Genomic DNA, 20858 nt, shown 5'->3' with positions numbered 1-20858 from the left:
ATAATTTAAATTTTGGATATAAGACCCTTCACGAGTCCTAGAATTTTATATCGAATAATTGTTTTGATGATTTGATTAATATTTATTATTTGTTATACAACAACTATTCTTACATATTTAGGAATCGATTGTCACTCTTGATCAAAACTTATAAAACCCTTTAATCAAGTCTTAGAATTTAATATTGATTATTTGTTATAGAACAACTATTTTTTACATATCTATGAGTCAATTGTTAGTGTCCATCAAAACTTATATTAAAAATAAAAATTATTTCATCAATATTAAATAAACTTTATAACTCAAAATTAATAGTTTATCATAATAAGATAAGTATAAAATTTAATTTAATTCAAATACAATAAAAATTTATGAAACACTTAAATTAATTATCAAAACTTAGATGATATATCCAACATTCTATATCAATATGATCATATTTATAATTATTGTTTGTATAAAATCTATTTACCAAGATCAAATCATAAAAATCTTAATTTATTAATAAAAATCAACGTAAAATGTGCACTCCCCAATAATTTTCCCATCTATTTGTTGAAAAGCCTAATAAAATTAGGAGTGATTTGCCTCAAATTTTCTTAACTGAGGTTCTCACATATATGTTGCTAAATTTAGATCATAAATAGGCTTATCTGATCCCAATTTCCAAACTTTGCATCAAATCTATAGTCCATTCTGTTGGAGGTTTTCAATTCAAGAAATTAGAGATTGCACATTGTTGAGTGCATTTCCAAGTAAAAGATGAATGGAATGTGTTTTTCAACTTAATCCATTCTTCTCACTCCTCCTCCTCATCCTCAATGGTCTTTTATTGTTGCATTGAGCTTTCCTCTTCTTCCTCTAATATGAAAAATTTCTTCAACACATTCAAAAAATTTCTCATCTCTTGCTCTCTCAAATTTTTTGGAGGAGTTCCTTGAGATAATAATCTCCATCTGTGTGATTTGGTGTAATGTTTTTCTAGGTTTTCCATTGTTATTAACATTGGCATAAGAAAGTTTTTTGCTAAGTGGCTGGTGATTGGAGATTTTAATACCCCCTAAAAGGATTCTAAAAAATGGGGAGGTAATCAGACCAATCTGGATAATAGATTAGATCTTATGCATTTTATTGACTCTCATATGCTTCATGACATTGAGTTACATGGGATTGAGTACACTTGGACGAATAGGAGAATAAGTAAGGATCTTATTCAGGTCAGATTGGATCGGGCTCTTATTAGCAATGAGTGGATTTTGAATTATAAGTGTTCCCTCAGTGCCCAAGTTAGGGTTGGATCGGATCACTATCCTATTTTCTTCTCTGCTGACCAATGCTTCTTCAAGAAGAATTTCCCCTTCATATTTGAAAAAATGTGGACCCTACATCCTAATTTGGAGAGTCTCATTCAGGAGTGGTGGAACATTAATGTTGAGGGTACTACTTTGTTTAGAGTGGCAGCTAAATTGAAAAATGTTAAGAAAAAAATCAAAATCTGGAATAAAACCACCTTTGGTAACATTTTTGAGAATAAAAACAAGATTGTGGAGGAACTCAAAGACATTCAAGACAAGATTCAAGCTTATGGTCATGAGCTGGTATCTAGGGAAGAGGAGAGTGATAAGTTGGTTGAACTTCATGATATTATTACTAAGGAGGAAATGTTCTGGAGACAGCGATCCCAGAAAGGTTTTTCTTAAAGAAGGTGACAGGAATACCAAGTTCTTTCATATGACTACCCTCAAGCATAGGATGGCTAATAGAATTTCCAAAATTAAGACGGATGATGGAATGACTGATAATGAAGATGTTATTAAAAGGGAGGCCATGTTGTTCTTTTCCAGCTTGTTGCAATGTGACCCTGTCCTCAATGCTGAGAAGCAGAATTTGTTCCTGGACTATATTCCTTCGTGCATCTTTGAAGCCTAGAATTCTTTTCTTTCATCCATACCTTTTATGGAAGAGATTTCTAAAGTTGTTTTCTCTTTTGAAGGCGATAAGGCCCCAAGCCCTTATGGGTTTCCTCTCCTATTTTTTCATAAATTCTAGCATATTATTGGTTCTGATGTTTGTAATGGGGTTAAGGAAATTTTTGGCTCAAGAAACCTCCTTAGAGAGCTTAATGGTACTTTTATTGCTCTTATTTTTAAGAAGTCGAGTGCTGATTGTACGGATTAGTTTAGGCCTATCAGTTTATGTAATTCTTTTTATAGGAGCATCTCCAAATTTTTGACTCTTAGAATTCTCTCTATTCTTCTGGTTATTATTTCTAGACAGCAAAATGGCTTTGTTCTAGGTAGACAAATTTTGGATTCCATTATATTTGTTCATGAAAACATCCATTCTCTTGTGGTTTCTAAGAAGGAAGGGTTTCTTCTTAAGCTTGACCTTTCTAAAGCATATGATAGAGTTGACTGGAACTTCCTTCTAAGGGGGTTGTAAGCTTTTGGCTTTAATAAGAGATTCAGGGATCTTATTTTTATGTTAATTTCTTTGGCTTCCTTCTCTGTGCTTGTTAATGGCTCCCCTTTCGCCTTTTTGAAGGCTTCTAGGGGCCTTAGACAGGGAGACCCTATTTCTCCTATTCTTTTTATTATCTTGGCTGAGTGCTTGGGAAGATATGTTAATAATATGGTTGTCAAAGCAGACTTTGTGGGTCTTAGTTTGTCTTCCTCACCTCTAGTTTGCTCGCATCAGCAATTTTTGGATGATTCTATTGTCATGGGGGAGGCCTCAATGTGTAATGCAAGGAATATTAAGAGGGCTTTGACTGACTATGGAGATGCTACTAGCCAGATCATTAATTGGAACAAAAGTGTGATTTACTTTATCAATATTAGTGAAGCTAGACAATTAAAGATTAAAAGGATTATTGGGTGTGAGAGTGGTTCTTTGCCAGGCACTTATCTGGGGTTACCTATGGGTTTATCCCCTCCTAACAGCTTTTGGAATTCTTTGATTGATAAGATTCATGTCAAACTTGTTGGCTGGAAGGGTTCTCTCCTCTGTCGGGCTGGGAAGGTGATTGTTTTGAAATCTATTCTTCAGAGTGCTCCACTTTATGCCTTGAGTGTCTTTAAGATTCCAAGAAAGTTTCCTCTTGATATTGAGAAAATTCAGAAGACCTTTTTGTGGACTAGTATGGAGTCTAAAAAGAGACTCCCTCTTATTGCTTGGAGAATGTTTGTATTCCTAAGGGGAAAGGTGGGCTTGGGCTACGAAGGATTTCTACTATGAACAAAATTTTATTGGCTAAACTTCTTTGGAGATGGCATAAGGAAAAGGGGGAATGGAGGAACATTTGGGTGAATAAATACAATTCGGATAACTTTGATTTTTGGCATTTCCTTTTCTCTTATGTTGATCAAGAGGGATCTCAGATATGGAAGAATGCTAAAAAATTTAAACATATATTAAGGAAAGGAATTAAATGGAAGGTTGGTAACGGATTGAAAGTCCTTTTTTGGGAAGACATTTGGATTTTGGATCACCCCCTTTGTGATGACCCTAGATGGAATGGGTTTATGGTGTAGTGCAAGAATCAGTTTGGTACTTTGGTTAGTGATTACTGGAATAATGGTATAAGGGTCAATCTTCTTAGGGTGGACCTGAATATGGTGGAGCTTGCTAAATGCTTGAATGCTTGTTGTTTGAATCATGAAGAGGATGTTCTGATTTGGAAAGATGATCCTAGTGGAGAATACTCCATTTTATCTACCTACACAAATTCTTTTAAGGATCATGATGTACCTTGCTGGGCTATGGCTTGGGTGAAAGGTATGACCCCTAAAGTTAATTATTTTTTTTGGATTCTTTTGCAAAACAAAATTTTAACTCTTGACAATCTTAAGAAGAGGGGGTTTTTCATTGTCAATCGATGTGTCCTCTGCAAAAATGATGGGGAGTCGGTGGACCATATTATGCTCCATTGCTCCTTTACTAAGTAGGTGTGGGATTTTATTTGGAGTTTGATGAACATGGACTCAGTATCCCATGCTACCATCCAGCTGTTCTTTTCTTCTTGGAGAGCTCCTTCCAAGAATACTTTAATCATCAAATTGTGGGAACTTATTCTTCCTTATCTTTGCTGGGGTATATGGAAGGAACATAATGACAGAATCTTTAGAGGGGTGGAATCCAATCCTACTCAGGTTTTCCATAAAATCAAGGTCCTTTTACATGAAAATATCAAAAATTGTGGTAAGGGACAACAACCTTTTAATGAATGGGATGTTGGGGTGATGAATAACTGGAATATCAGGAATATGATTTTGAATACTAAAGATCTCAACCTTAGGGAAAATGCTAGATGGGACTGCCCTCCGACTAATTGGTTCAAAATTAACTTTGATGGGGCCTTGAAAGGGAAACCGGGCATTGATGGTTGTGGAGTGATGATTAGAAATTATAATGGGGACTTTGTTGGTGGTATGGCAATACCTTTGGGTCATCAAACTAATCATGTTGTTGAAGCCTCTACTGCACTTTATGGTCTTATTTATGCTAAAGATCTGAACTTGAAGAACATTTGGATTAAAAGTGATTCCCTCAATAATACAATATTATAAACTGCTTTAAAAAATTTTATCCACCTTCATAGACCATTAGTAATATCATGTCTAAGGCTGGTTATATTATTAACTCCTTTCAAAATTGCATTATATCCCATAATTATAGGGAAGCTAATGGTTTAGCTGATTGGGCTTCGAATGTGGCATGTTGTAATGACCAAAAAATCATATGGGATTCATATGACACTTTCCTTGTTGATGGCCACGAGCATGTTAAGAAGGACAAATGAAAATCCCAACAAAAATCCTTTGATTATGATGTTGTCAGAGAATTATGATTTTAACTCCTTTGGAGTGAGGTGGGCAATTATTTTTAGAAATGTGGGTAGAACGCACGTTTTATGGGTTGCCTCTTTCTATTCGTGTTCAGGTAGTGGTATTCGTAGAGTTTTTGGGGGCTTTCAATGCGTGCAAATCAGTGCTTTTGTTGCAGAGATCATGGGAGGTAAGAGGAAACGGGTCGAACTGCCTAGCTGCATGGATTAGAAGAATAAAACCGAGATGTGGGATATCCTTAGGGGTGGCAATTTTACTAGTTACATGGAGAGACTCAAAGGTAACAACCCAGCTATTACGCACCAGTTTGTGAAATCTTGGAAGGATGGTTCTGTTATGGTCGGGAACCAGAGGTTGGAGGTTACGGAAGAAATCATTGCAGAGGCTAGGGGTTTGGAGTTGGATGGGATGAATTTCTATAGGGAAAGGAAGATCTTGGATAAGGCGATTGATGACTTTGCCAAGATCGAACAGGAAAGAAATCGATTGGTTAAAATAGGTACTTCTTATTTTAACCCAGCTTCTATGTCTCATTCATGGCAGTTTGTGTTCTATGTTATTATGGAATATCTGACTTTGGATGGAAGATATATAAAATTGTATGGTTACCATTTTGTGTTGGCAAATCATTTTCGTAATGACATTAGGGTAAATTTTCCATCATACCTGTTGCAATCTCTCTCCAATTCTACCCTAGCTATTCAGCATGACCCAACTGGTGAACATGTTTGTCATGAAAGATTAATGGTTTTGATTATGAATGTGTTGAAATCTAAAAAAATCTCAAAACCTAGAAATTTTAAAGGGGAAGATCAAGATACTGAAGGAAGTATTTAGGAAAAGGGCTACGACTCTGAGACACAAGATGAGGCGGAAGGGGGTCTGGTTAGTCCTAAAAGAGGTTCGGGTGGTAGCACTAAAAAGAAAAAATAGAGTGTTGAGAAGGATGATTCTGATAGGGAGAGGGAAACTGATTTTGTTGATGAAATTGTTAGAGAACATGCAAAAAATAGGGGATGTAGCAAAGGGAAGGGCAAAGGTCGTATTGATGAGAGGGCTTCTCCTATGTCAGATGATGAGCCCCTTACTAAACTTTTGGAAAGAAAATGAAAGTCTTTACGGCGACAGGAAAACAAAAATGTGAAAACAAGGATTGAGGCTTCCAACTTTATTGATGATGGTGAACAGGGGTCCAAATCTAACGGAGGTGATTGTGTTGGTGGTGGAATCGGGCCCTCTAAAGGCTTATTTGGTAACCCTGGTTCTATAAAGAAGGACATTGACATTCTTAAACATAAAATGGTGATGTTGAACAAAGAAATGGAGCATCTTAGCAAGACAACCAGAGGGGAAAGAACATTAGGTCAGCATATCGACAAGCTCTCGAAGGTCATAGGTAATGTGAAAGAAGTGAAAAATCTAATGCATAAGATCCCTGTGTTGGAAGCCAAGCAAAAGGTGATGGACAAGGACGTTAGCAGTATCTAGGGGAAGGTGTCTAAATTTGAAACCAAGCTAGGTAACATGGATAAACAACTCAAACAATTGGGGGGTAACATGACCAGCTTCCTAAAAAAGAATGAGGCAAATAAAGGTCAGGTTTCTCCCCCGAGGGCAGACTCTCAAGGTCTTAGCAAGCGTACTCGGGCCAATTCAAAGAAGATGGAGGAAACCACTAAGAAGGACAAGGTGAATGCTACTGCTGAGACTATGCATTCTCTAGTGGACCAAGCTGTACATATGATTAATACTCCTTAGCTGGTTGGTTGTTGTTCCTTTGTTGGATGTTGTCTGGTTGGTTGTTGTTCCTTTGTTGGATGTTGTCTGTGACCTCTTTTTGTTTTCTGAGGTCTGTTTCATGTTGTTTGTTTGTTCTCTTTTCATGATACTTTCTTAATACTCTGCTGATGTAAGGTTTCGAGTACTTTTAAACCTGTTTTTACATAATCAAAACATTAACATATAATATTTTATATAAAATATTTATTACAAAATATGATAATTTAAAATAATTTAGAAATACAATACATAAATATTTTAATTTTAAGAATACTTTAAACAAAATTTACTCTGAAGTATTTATATCAATTTAGAAACATTGTTTAAATATTGAGAATTATTTGACAATTCATTGTCTAAAAAATTGATAATTATTTACGTTCAAATGGACATGAAAAAGGCAATACGTGTGAACTAGAAAATAGCAAGAGCTTTGAAGAAAGTTGTCATTTGTAGAAGTAGTGAGGAGTAGGAAGATGACACATAGACTACAAGATGCTACAAAAAATTGACACCGTCTTTAACAACTGGAAGAAATCCTAAACTTCAATTTGGGTGCCCAACATATGGCAATCATTTCTTCCCCTTTGCATTCTGATTACTAGCTGTAAGACACTCTGATTTATAAGGAATTCTCACTCTATTCAATCTAGAACAAGTTTGTTGGCATTCTATAGAATCACTACTTTCCTCCATTGAAATGGCCAACTAGAGTTTTGAAGCCATTAATGTCTGCTTCCTCATAAATGGCTTATGAACATCTTAGCCATCTTTAGCAACCAAGTGTGAAAGCTATTGTATTTAACAAAAACAACATTAAATATCAAGATTATACTCTATGCATGGACCCAAAGGTATGAAAGGAAGAAAGAAATGGGAAAAGTGTTGAGGTAATCTATTGCATGGAGATCAATGATTAGTTTCAGTCAAATGCTAGGTTATGCATGGAATGCCATGTGATTTTCATTCAAGAGGTCCAGGCTATGATTTTGTATGCTTAGTTTGAAGATTAAATCTATATATTTTCCATCAATAATCAAAAATCTAAAGTACATTAGCACTTGTTTTCAATTAAAGATCGGTGAGGAATTACATGTCTATGATAATACCAGATCTAAGGGTTTCCTAATGTAATGCCTACCCCTAGATAACTTTTTTGTTGCATTGCCGGATTCTTTTAGGTCAGTTTTCTGATTGTGTTTTATGATTATCAATACTTGGTTACTAGATTTGATTAAGATGTTATTTCATATTCAATTAATATATGTGCTGAGTTACTTTAGTATTAGTTATTTCATGTATGTGTGATTATACTTTGATGATGATTGTATATAGTGATTCCAGTTATTTCATTATGTTAGTTAGATGAACTATTTTTATGTGGTTTCTATGGATACTTGCCCCATACTTGCATGTGTATGATGTGCTTATATGTTTTCTTTATGTTTGATGTTTCTGATGTGGTTGAGAAAGGGAGTCGTAGTCACCTGCTAGTCGAGATCTACACAATGCACCACTTCCTGCCATTATCTATTTAGTTTAGAATATATTTGCTTGTACATGCATGGTTTTTATGCAAATTGCAAGTACCAAGTATCAACTTCCCTAAATTTTCAAGATGTGCATACCTTATGACAATATTTCAGTGGTATAAGTGGGGAGATAACTCTTGAGTATAAATTCTAACCTAAACCAATTGTCCTAGAAAAAAGGACAAGTGTCTAAGTTAGTTTCACCTTTCTGAATTTGTCAAATGGCATGAATTTGTGACTTTGACCCTGGCATTTGACTTTATTCTTTGATTTTTAGTTGAGTTGTCATATTTGGTTTTGTGGGTCTATTGTGATTTTTTGTTATAATTAGATCAAATTAAAAGATAATTTAATGATTTAATTTAATGAAAATTTGATAAAGAAAATTCAATATTTAATTAATTGAGAAATTAATTAAATAAAAGAAGTAAATTTAAAAAATTATATTAAAATTAAGTTTTTGATGTATTTATATTTATTTAATTTAATGATAATTATTTAAGAGTTTTTCTTTTATAATAAACTCTAAATAATGTTATTAATTAAGTTAATAAATATATTATTAAAAAACATCTCGTGAATCAATTAAACAAAATAATTCAATTTAAAGATAAAGTTTTAGTCTAATTTTAGGCATGATAATATTTATTATGTCGAGAGGCATATACAATGGGAGCAAGAGGAGCCAGCACAAGAATATGCCAACAAATATTCCCGTGTAAGGAAAATAGATTGCCAAGGAGTTACAAACAAATTGAATGAATTGGAAATAGATATTAAAATTCATTACCACATGTCAAATACAGTCAAATTTGTAACTGGCAATTAATACCATATGCTATTAGAATTGTTTCAAATGCCATGCAAAAAATGCTACTCTATCATGTGTTTCAGTTTATGGAAGTCGAACAATAGCAAAATCTTGTATTTATAAGTGCCCAGCACTCCTTTTTTACTGAACATCTGATTGAGCGGAGTTGTCTAGAACGGTGTTGTCTGGAGTGGTGTTGTCTAGAGTGGTTGTCTGCCCTCAGGAAGAAGGTGAGTGTGCAAATCATGGACACCAAACTTCAAGCTATTAATTCTGTAGCGTATGTCTTTCATTCATTTCAATTATATAATAGAAATGTCATATGTATTTCATTCATTTCAATTATATAACAAAAATGTTACATTAATGTGTACTGCTCTTTAATCCAGTTAAGCTATTTGCTTTATGTTTGAGCTTTTATCTAAGTGGCAAATAGATTATATTTGATATTTATTTTATACTGTCAAAACAGTTAAGCTTTCTTTTGTACATATGCATTTACAAAGATTTACTGTATCAAGTTTAGTTTGAGCATTTGTTTTTTAGATAATATTGTTGAAGTATAAGATTACCTTTCAAATACCCATTTCACTACTTCGCTTTTTGAGAGGCTAGCGCTGCAAAATCACCGTACAATTGCATGAGTTAGAGGTTGATTTTTGAGAAATTTAAGTGTAAATCTGAACAAATGACCAAAAATTGATAGTTTATTGTTTCACAATAAAAAAAGGATTGCATTTGTTTAATGTTTGTGATTGTGAAATATGCATATCTGTACTAGTATCATTTAATTCTTTTTTAGCTAGGAATGCTTTCAATACAATAATATATTAATTTAATTTAAATTGTTTTGTGATTTCTTTTTATTTTAGTTTAAGATGTATATTAATATCAAACAATAGAAAAAATCATTTGAGTTTAAGATGTATGTATGATTTCTTTCTATTTTGTGATTTCTTTTTAATCATTTGAGTTTAAGATGTATGTTTTTTGAGTTTAGAATCTTTTTATATATGGAAGGCAATGTCGCCATATTAGACATAATATATAATTAATGTTAATATATTATTATTTTAAATTAAAATGTTAGCTTCTATTTTCTAATTTTACATATGGATGGCAATGCCGCCATATTTATATTATATTAATGTTGCCGCTTTAATTAAAATATTTAAAATTTTATATTTGTTTCATTATCTAAAGTGACTTACAATTTAGGCTCCACAATATCACTACTTTGGTGAGGAAGTTTTAATAGTTCACAACTTTTCAACTTGCTTAGAATATAATGTGTATATATCTAGGTTAGTTTAAGTTTTAAAAATTTATATATGGAAGGCAATGCCACCATATCAAACATAGTATATTAATGTTAATATATTATTATATTTAATTAAAATGTTAGTTTACATTTTCTAATTTAACATATGGATGGCAATGCCGACATATTTATATTATATTAATGTTGTCACTTTATTTAAAATATTTAAAATATTATATTTTTTTTATTATCTATGGTGACTTAAAATTTAAGCTCCACAAAATCACTACTTTGGTGAGGAAGTTTTAATAGTTCACAACTTTTCAACTTGCTTAGAATATAATGTGTATAAATTAAAGTTAGTTAAATTTTTTTAATTTTATATATGGAAGACAATGCCGCCATATCAAACATAATATATTAATGTTAATATATTATTATTTTTAATTAAAATGTTGGATTACATTTTCTAATTTTACATATGGATGGCAATGATGCCGTATTTATATTATATTAATGTTAATAAATTCTTTCTTACTATAATGTTAGATTTTTTATTGTATTTTTAATTTACGTTTATGTCATATTAATTTCTTTTATTTTTTTAAAGCACAAATAGATTAATTATCCTTTTAGGGAATACATATAATATCTCCTAAAAAGAGGGGTTTACCAAAATAGAAAGAATAATTTGAAAAGCTTCTTTATTTGATAGTAATGTTAGTTTGTGTTTTGTTAATGTTATACTAACTTGTGTTTTTTTTTTAATTACTAAATAATTAATGTTAGATAAACCATTACTCTTTTTATATCATTATACAATTTGTTTTACAAATATCCTTAAAATTATTTATTCAAATATCAATTTTTTGTAGTTGTATTTAAGGAAGATACAATGGACAATCTAATTGGCATGAAGTTTGAAATGTCCTCTTCTGAAGAAGGGTATCAGGGTGCATGGTTTGAGGGAACAATAATACGATTTGTGCAAAATAGAGATGATAAAACTTTTTATTTTCAGCACAATCATTTTTTTATAGATGAGGGGACTAAAGAACCACTTGTGGATCAAGTTACTATACCTTGTATCAGACCCCTGCCACATGTCATTCCATTATCAAGATGTATAAAGGTTAGAGACTCTATTGAAGTGAGAGAGAACGATTATTGGTGGAGAGGGACTGTCCAGGCTAAATTTTGAACCCCACTAAGCCGTGAAGAATTCTATGAAGTTTATTTTCCAGACAGTATAACCTTGAAAGCATATTCACAGTCAAACTTGCATCCAGGGTTGGATTGGGTAGATGGCGAATGGAGGCCTCGAGAATGGAACTTATTTGTTGTTTGACCTTTCTATTTTTCATCCTATGATCTTATAAATGATAATATCATTCATTGGTATCATTAAATTTTTTTTGTAAATGAGAGCATTTTTTTTCGATTTTACAACTATGTAATTGTTCTCTACAAATATGAGGTGTCTTTCATGTTATTGCAAAATTGCAGAGATCTTTTTATTATACATTATGAGTTAGTTTCTAAGTTTTATTCATCTAATTGTTATTAATTTTTGTATACATTTGTGTTATCTTCAACAAAAAAAATACATATAAGGATCATATTTAACTCCATATTTCATTTATATTATTTAAGTCCATGTTTAAATATGAACATGACCTACATACATACATTTATTTAACATAATTATTTACTTTATATTATAATGCATTACTTCACAAAAAAATCACATTTTTCATTTATTTTGCTAACTTAACTCATTTTTAAGGAAATAATTAGCTATGGTGAGATCAATGTTGAACTTTCAATCAAAGGAAGAGAGAATAGAATACCAAAGAGAATATAATAGAAAATATCAAAGAGACTATCGTACACGTCAAAGAGAACAAATGATAGAAGCTCAGATAGAGGAACAAAGAACAATGCGTAACCAAGTTAATAGAGAGAGATGTGTTAGGAGAAGGGCTCAAGAAACAGTCGAAGAATTGGAAATCCAACATAGAGATGGAAGAAATGTAGAAAGAAATAGACGATGTCAAAATAGTCCACAAATCCTCCTTTAAAATTAACTAGAACATGACTGTCAAGTAAATGATGCAAGGAACTAAAAGGTACAACCAACAATGTAATAGAAATATTTAGTTAGACATTGAACATGGAAATTCTAGCTCAGTAGAACGAGTTCTTGCAACCCCAATGCATGAAAATTGTTTGAGAATGAATGATGGTGTTGAAGGAACTATGGAAAATGTTGTAAACCCAAATAGTCTTCTTGATAGTGAATTTAGAAGATTTCAGATGCAATTTAGACATCAAATAGATAGTTTGAAGACTCCAAATATGTGTCACATTTGTCAAGAATCATATCTTTTTATGAAAGTTTATCGTACTTCTAAAGGTCCTATATGTAACAGGTGTCGACAAGAGACATGTATTCATAGATTTTCTTCTCTAAACCATATGGATCCTAGGTCTCAGCCATAAGTGCTTGTGAATTTGACCCAAGTTGAAGAGATGTTGATTGCATGTGTTAGTCCTATACTTCAAGTTACACATGCAACTGGTGGTCAATACAAGTACAAGGGGCACACTATATGTTTTCCCCAACATGTAGAAGAGGCATCCAAAGTTTTGCCACATTCAATTGACAAGTTACCCATAATTATTGTCCATAGACGGGATCAACGTGGCACCAGTTATAACTTTACTATAAATAAGGACCGTGTGTATAGAGCATTAAGGTACAAAGTAGAAAATGATCCCTTTTATGCAAATGTTACAATTGATGAAGGTGCTCTCAATGAGTTGACCCAAAATTTTGATGTTAATATTTTTAATAGGTTGAAGACAGTGCAGATGGAGTTTGATTTTGATGCAAATGAGGTAATTTTTATTGGTCCACTCATGGAGGTAGATGAAGGTAGTATACTTGAGCATACTACATCTATGGCCTCTCAACCACCCAATGCCCAAAGAGAAATGGAATTAATTCATGCATGGGTGAACAATCCTGATTCAATTCCATCTCAATTAATTGAATGGCCAGCTATAGGTGCATCTCCTATCAATGAATATGTTATGTCAGGATTGTTGGATATGGCTTTTCCAACATTATTTCCTAATGGAAGATGTGATTGGTTAGAACCAAGAATGAAGCAAGTTTATCTTCATGAATTCACTAAGCATTTGATTCGATATAGGGATCATCATTTTGGTAAACATCCAAGGTTTAGGTATTTTATGAAAAACATGATAATGCAACATCGTGCACAAAGTTCATCAAGTGTATTTGTAAAAAGGAATTTACAAGATTTTCCAATTACAATCAATGAGTTACGTGAACATATGGAGAGTATGCCATGTAGTAATTTGGCTGATAGATTGATGAGGTTTGGAACAACTCTACGAGGCACAAGGTCATATTGGGCTAAATGCAAAGGTGAATTGATAGACTTGCTTGACCAAGTAGGAACTCCCACAATTTTTTTTCACATTAAGTGCAGCAGACATGCTATGGCCTGATTTACATGCATTAATGCCTGGGACACCACCAAGTGATCCACAGGAGGCTCAAAAATGGAGAAGACAAAATATCATTAACTTTCCTGGCATTGTTGTACATTACATGCATCTCAGACATACAATGTTTAGAAAAGAAATACTTCAAAAGGGTATGAAAGTGAAAGAATTTTGGTGTAGATATGAGTGGCAACACCAAGGTTCACCTCATGTACATGGATTCCTATGGTTGGAAGGAGCACCAAACATGGATACTCTTGATTGGGAAAATGAGGAAGAGAGGACAAGTTTTGAAAGATATTTTGATTCTATTATTCATGCATGGAATCCTAGACATGATGCACACCAAAGAAATATACAGGTATATTTTTAGTTATATGATGCCATATCTCACTATGTTATGTTTCTTAAAACTTTATTTAAGCACAAATTTTATTAATAACTAACTATAATGTCTACAACTATTTTTAGGCTTTTCAGCATTTTGGTCAACATCTATCTCTCAAAGATATTGCACAAGTAGCACAGATGGATATTGATCAAGACTATGAAGAGATATTAAACTATATCGAAAGACAGACTATCTACAAGGAGGGTGCATACTTATGTAAAAAGAGGGGAAGAATGGTTTGTAGGTAATTGTTGTCTGAATTTAAATTTTTCTATCCATATGATACATAAACTATTTAGATGCATCATTACAAACTTATAATTCTATGCATCCCAGGTATAATGCTCCTTGGCCAGTCAATTTGGGTGGGTCTAGATTAGATGAGGATGCAGAAACTGGTGAAATTTTTTTTGAGCCAGTAAGAAATGATGATAGAGTTAACACACATAATCGACACATCTTACAGCTCTGGAGAGCTAATGTTGATTGGCAACCCATACTTTCTAGACATGCAGTTATCAACTATATTGCAAAGTATGCTTCAAAAGCTAAAAGAAGTTCTGAAACATATCATCAAATGTTGATGCATTTATCAAACTTAGAAAATCTCGACGATCTTGCAACAAGGGCATACAGAAAGCTTCTCATAGAAATAGTTATAGAAAGAGATATTGGAGCTTAGGAAACATGTCATATGTTGTTAGAGCTTCCATTGGTGGAGTGTAGCAGAAAGTTTGTTAATCTAAACATCTCACATGAAGTTTTCAAGCCTGTAACAATTAATATAGAGAATAATGAGGAAGATCATACAAAATATTTTATACAAGGTTATAAATCAAGATCCCTTTTTATGGAAGGTATAACATTAATTGATGCAAGAAGATCTTCGATTTACAATCCTAAGAAAAGAGGAGATAACAAATGGAGGCCAAGAGAAATAGCAACTATAGTTAGAGTTTTTTCGAGGTTTATATCGATTCCTCCATGGGACTCCAATAAATGGGTTGAATTTTGTTCATCTGAATTGTTGCTTTACAAACCTTTTTGTGGCATTGAAAGGGACATTGGTGATAGTGATGCTACTATAGTGGCCAATTGGGAGTCACTCCATTATACTCCTTGGCATGTTCGACAAGTAGAACCAACAGAAAATGATGAAGTTGCAAGTGACTTAGATTTAGAAGATATTGTATGCGCTCAAGAGAATACTATAGAGTATGAATGAGAAATCATATCTAGATTGCATCGTGGTCAACATATGCAAGTTTTTGAAATAGACATGTTGGGAAGAAGGGATATTGATAGGAATACAAACTGGTCTAGTGGATATCAATGTGAAGACAATACTGTTGCAGCTATCAACTTCATTAATGAAATGAAGAAGCATGAATGTCTCATGTATGATGACATTCCACAATGCATAAAATTTTCAACTCTTAGTGGAAAGCAACAAAAGGCCATTGACATTATTATGACACATTACCATAGCAATCAGGTGGGGAACCCTCTATGTATGATAATTCAAGGAACTCCAGGAATGGAAAAATCTTATTTAATTGGTGCTATCAATCAATCTCTTTGTATGGCTGCAATGCCAAATCCTTCTCCACTTTTATTACTCACACTGACTGGAGTAGCAGCTTTCAATATAGGAGCTTCAACAATTCATTCAAAACTTTGAATACCAATAAAAGATTTTACTCAACTGGAGGGGACACGACCTACAAGTTTTCAAGAAGAAATGGCTCACATTAGATATATTTTGATTGATGAAATGAGTTTCATCAGTCAAAACTTGCTAGAAAATATAGATTCCCATCTTAGACAAGCATTCCCAGAAAATGCTGATAGAAGTTATGCAGGTAAAGCTTTTGTCGTAGTTAAGTGTATTGTTGTGAACTAATATTTATACATATTACAACCCATTTGTAGTATTCCTAATACTTTTTTCAACCTTTATTTTCTTTCTTTCAGGTCTATCTATTATTTGGGTTGGTGATCTTGGTCAATTACCTCCAGTCAGTGATAAAAAAACATATGCTAGCCAAAGGAGAGCTAAATTATTGTGGCAAGAATTAAAAATAGTAGTCACATTAGATAAAATATTTAGGCAAGATGGTCAGGACCAAGATGAAGAAAGATTTCGTGAGCTCCTAACAAATTTGAGAGATGCCAATCTTAAGATAGATGATTGGAATCTTCTTATGATGAGGATCCCTGTATGACTTGATACTCCAAGGAATGATGACTTTAACAAAGAAGTACATTTATTCTCAACCAATGATAATGTCCACAATCATAATAGGAGAATGTTGCACACTTTGGGGTATCCTGTTGCACGTAGTCTTGCAACTAAGACACGAAATGGTAACATAGTTCAAGATGGTTCAACTAAGGAACTTGATCTAGAGTTATTAATTAGTAAAGATTCTAGGGTGATGTTGACTACAAATCTTTGGATAGAAGTTGGCCTTGTCAATGGAGCTTTAGGATATATTCAAAATATTGTGTATAGACCTGGAACTAGTCCTCTTGAACCACCAGCCTATGTCATTGTTGAATTTGATAATTATTTTGGAATACCATTTGATGACCACCATCCAAAAGTAGTTCCTATAGCTCCATTACAGAGGGAAGTACCTTCCAATTACCATTAAGATTGGCATGGGCATTGAAAATTCACAAATCACAGGGACTAACTCTTCAAAAAGCAACAATTGATATAGGTCCAAAGGAAAGAGTTGGATTAACATTTGTGGCAATTTCTCATGTAAAGTCTATTGAAGGATTGAGAATAATGCCACCATTTACATATGACCACTATGAAAAAATGAAAAGCGGGAAGCAACTTTCAATTAGGAAGGCAAAGGAAATGAGATTGAGAAGCCTTAAACATCAATGATGTAATAATTCATAATTAATTGTTCTTCTTTTTTATGTCAAATTTGTGCTTTATTACTTTGAAACAATACATTGGTACTAGATGCTTCAAAATTATATTTTCTTATTCTTTAACATATATGAATGGTCATTATAATGTCATGTTTCCATACACTAAATTTCAATGCATTTTTCAATGCAATATGGTTTTTACATTGACATACTCTACACTTCATAATGTTACTTAACTTATTATGTCATGAAAAATATTTTTATTTCAAATTTATATCCCTCATATTAAGTATTATTCACCTGATTCTAATTTTTAATATATATCATGTTTTCATTCAGCAATGGCACCTTCTGATAGAGAGTCAAGGATTGCTGACTTGAGCCCAACAACTTCCATAGGCTCAAACCATTTTTTTGAGACAAAGTTTGATAGTTGCAAGCGGATAATTAAGGAGTCCTATATAACTATGCTCATAGCCCTTGAGAATGCAGCTCTAGCAATTGCTGATGTACAAGAAGTTGACATTATTGACATGGAAGATATTGCAAGATTTGTCCGTAATGCATCTGCAAAATTAGATGCCTTTCCATCCATGATGAAAGAAGTGTACAATGATAAATTAACAAATGAAGGTCACAATAGAAAGTATATCTCTAAAGAATATGTCATGTACTTACATCATTATGGAGAAATGTTCTCCATGTAGTGAATTCAGATCTTTCAATTTTGTCATTTTACTTTATCAAAATAATTGCACTATGATAATAATGCCTCTAACCGTAACCATAAAAAAATAAAATAAATTGATACTAACTTTATCAAAAATAGAAAATTAGAAAAATACTTACATATATATACATACTCAAGGCACCTATTTTAATTCAAATCGTGCCCAACACAAAAAACTCTTATGATTTAAATTAAAATAGGTGCCTCGAGAAGGATGATTCTCAGCATTATATATATATATATATATATATATATATATATATATATATATATATATATAAGCTAGTTTAATTTAATAATAATATATTTAGGAGTTCATTTTTAAATAAATGCTAAATATTATTATTACTTAAGTTAATAAATATTATATTAAAAATATCTTGAACATTAATTAAAGAGAGAGAGAGAGAGAGAGAGAGAGATGTTAGAATCTGAAAAGATTAATAACCTAGAAAACTAGTGCAAAGAGTAAATATCTAAACTATGAATGCAAATGATACAAAATCAAAATAGCATCATAGAGTTAGTCTCCAAGAGAGTAATGCAAATGCTGAAAGAAAAATAGCATTAAGAGGATGCAAAAACAAGAGATGCAAATACAAGCCAGGTAGCATGCTTATATAGGCTAGGAAGAGGGAGGAGGTGGCAACACCAACCAATGAGGAGCAACCATCTATCGAACTAAAGATAGCAAAGTATCTTCCCAAGATAGCTAATGGATGCTCACATGTAGGAAGATGACACCTCACAACCATTCACCTAATAAGACATGCTTTATTAACCTAAGTGAGATTATTAAAAGTGCAGGAAAAACCTAGCAAAATAGGAAAAATAAAAACTACACTAACACCCCCCCATAAGCGAAGCTTAGGTGGATGTAGAAATGGGTCCCGGCAAGTCAAGCCTAATGAGGTACCCATGTACATAAAATTCCCCCAAAAGAGAGAGAAAAGAGACTCCCCAAAGAAAATTAGGACTCCAAGTGAGAGGAAGTGGCCCCCCCAAAAGATGAAGCATCCCATACCCCCAGCAAAGCTTGCAAATTTTGTTCGGTAGATCCATTTACATCGAACAATTTTTCTTTCCTTAGAAAAAGGGATAAGATCCCAAGTGTGGTTCCTCATCAAGGAACTATACTCTTACTGCATAGATGTATCCCACTTAGAAATACCAGAAGCCTCATGAAAGGATTGTAGATTTGAGGCAGTAGCAATGAAGATATGTAGAGCATCCTGGAATTGTGAACGAGTCTACTTGGTGTCTGATGGATCCCCAACCCAATCACCTGCAAACTACAAGGTCTCTCTAGCCCAAAGTGGACCAGAAGTTGAAGAATCTAGAGGAGAATCATCAACCTATGAATGATGACTAGGAGAGGAAGGAGGTGAGTCCTCTGGATCACTCTCTACATCAGAAGTGGAGGTAGAAGACTGCTCAAGTGAATCTGACCCATTAGAAGATCTATCATGTATTCCAAGTGACTCCAATGTCAAAGTAGAAGGCAACCATGTGACCATGCTCTGTTGGTTAAGCTGATGCAAGTAGTGAAAGTTAAGATGGCCAAACTGCTCATGCCATAATCTGCTCACATCATTAAAGTGAGTGAGCAAAATAGTCAAAGGAGGATCAGAAACAAAGTGAGAAAACATATAGAGTTGTGACTGATGATCTGCTCTCCCAACTGCAACTGTAGAATCATTGTGCAACTCACGTATCTCCACTAAATCAGGAGTGAACTCAACCCGCTTGCCTAAACCTGTGTGAGTGATCTGGTGTACCGATAGGAGATTAGTTGACAATAAGGGTACATAAGGAACATCATGGAATGTGCCATCCCCCACATCAATAGACCCTCTCCCACATACCTCAACAAGAGTGTTATCACCCATCAAAATAGAAGGCATAGTACACGGCTCCAAGGATGCAAGTTCTTCCTTAGATGAAGCCATGTGGTGTGAAGCACCCGAATCAAGAACCCAAGTGGATGGTGAGGAAGCAATTGCAAAAAGGGCCTTGCCCTTTCCTTTCCCCTTGCTATTTTCTTTTTCTTTGTTGGACCCTTCATTAGAACTTTGTTTGATAGACTCAGGAACATTGATATTATTCTTCTCAAGAATGTATGTTAAGTGATCAAGTTGTTTCTGTAAACATTTATGTTCATCATGACCAGGTCTTTTACAATAGGCACATTTGACCTTTTCTTTCTTAGGCTTATCACCCTTGGAAGATGGTGTATCAATAGTTGCTTTTGAAGAAACCAGCATCTGATCCTTCTTCTCCTTGCTATTCTTTTGTTTCTTGTCCTTACTATTGTTGTTACTACTTTGTCCTTGTTGTTCTTTTGTGCCTTGGTTGGTAGCCAAGGCATGTGACTTAGAGGACTTAAGAATGCCCATCTGGATTAGCTTGTCCTATTCTCGAGTGAGATTGACAGCAAAATCATCTAAAGATGGCATGGTGAATTGAGTACCAAGTGCACCCTTAGTAGCATAGAAGGTAGAGACAAACACAGAATATTCTAAACTTAGCTTAGAGAGAATACTAAGAATCAGTTGTTCATCTTTCTTTTCAATTCCACATTGTTTTAACTGTAGCCTTAGTGATTTCAATTTGGTGAAGAAATCTTGGATTGTGTTGAAATTGCCTGGACTCAAACTAATTAATTCATTTTCCAACATATGACCCCTCATTGAATCTTGTGTGCCAAATAGTGTTTCTAGCTTTGTCCATACTTCATTTGGTGTATCCAAAGACTCAATATGAAATAGCAAGTCAGGAGAAATAGACAAACACAATGTTCCAAATGCCTCATCACATTTGTTAAACCACTTAGGCTTGTCTTCATCTTTAGCCAGTTCACTTTCAAGTCTCATAGTTATCCTATTTAATCCAGCTTTCCTTAAGTGAATTGTCATGCGTGATTTCCACTCAAAGTAATTGCATAGAGTTAGGATGGGCATATTTGTTTGATCCATGATGAAGAAATGCAAAGAAATGCTAAAAAGAAGAGAACCCAGCCACAACAATGCCACCCCCCCCCCCCTTCTTACTCAATCAAAGAACCCCCCTCCCCCCCAA

The sequence above is a fragment of the Cupressus sempervirens genome, chromosome 1 (genome assembly GCF_028749045.1).
Source record: "Cupressus sempervirens isolate cs-2001-9-10 chromosome 1, ASM2874904v1, whole genome shotgun sequence".
NCBI lineage: Eukaryota > Viridiplantae > Streptophyta > Pinopsida > Cupressales > Cupressaceae > Cupressus > Cupressus sempervirens.
This window is presented reverse-complemented; position numbering follows the sequence as displayed.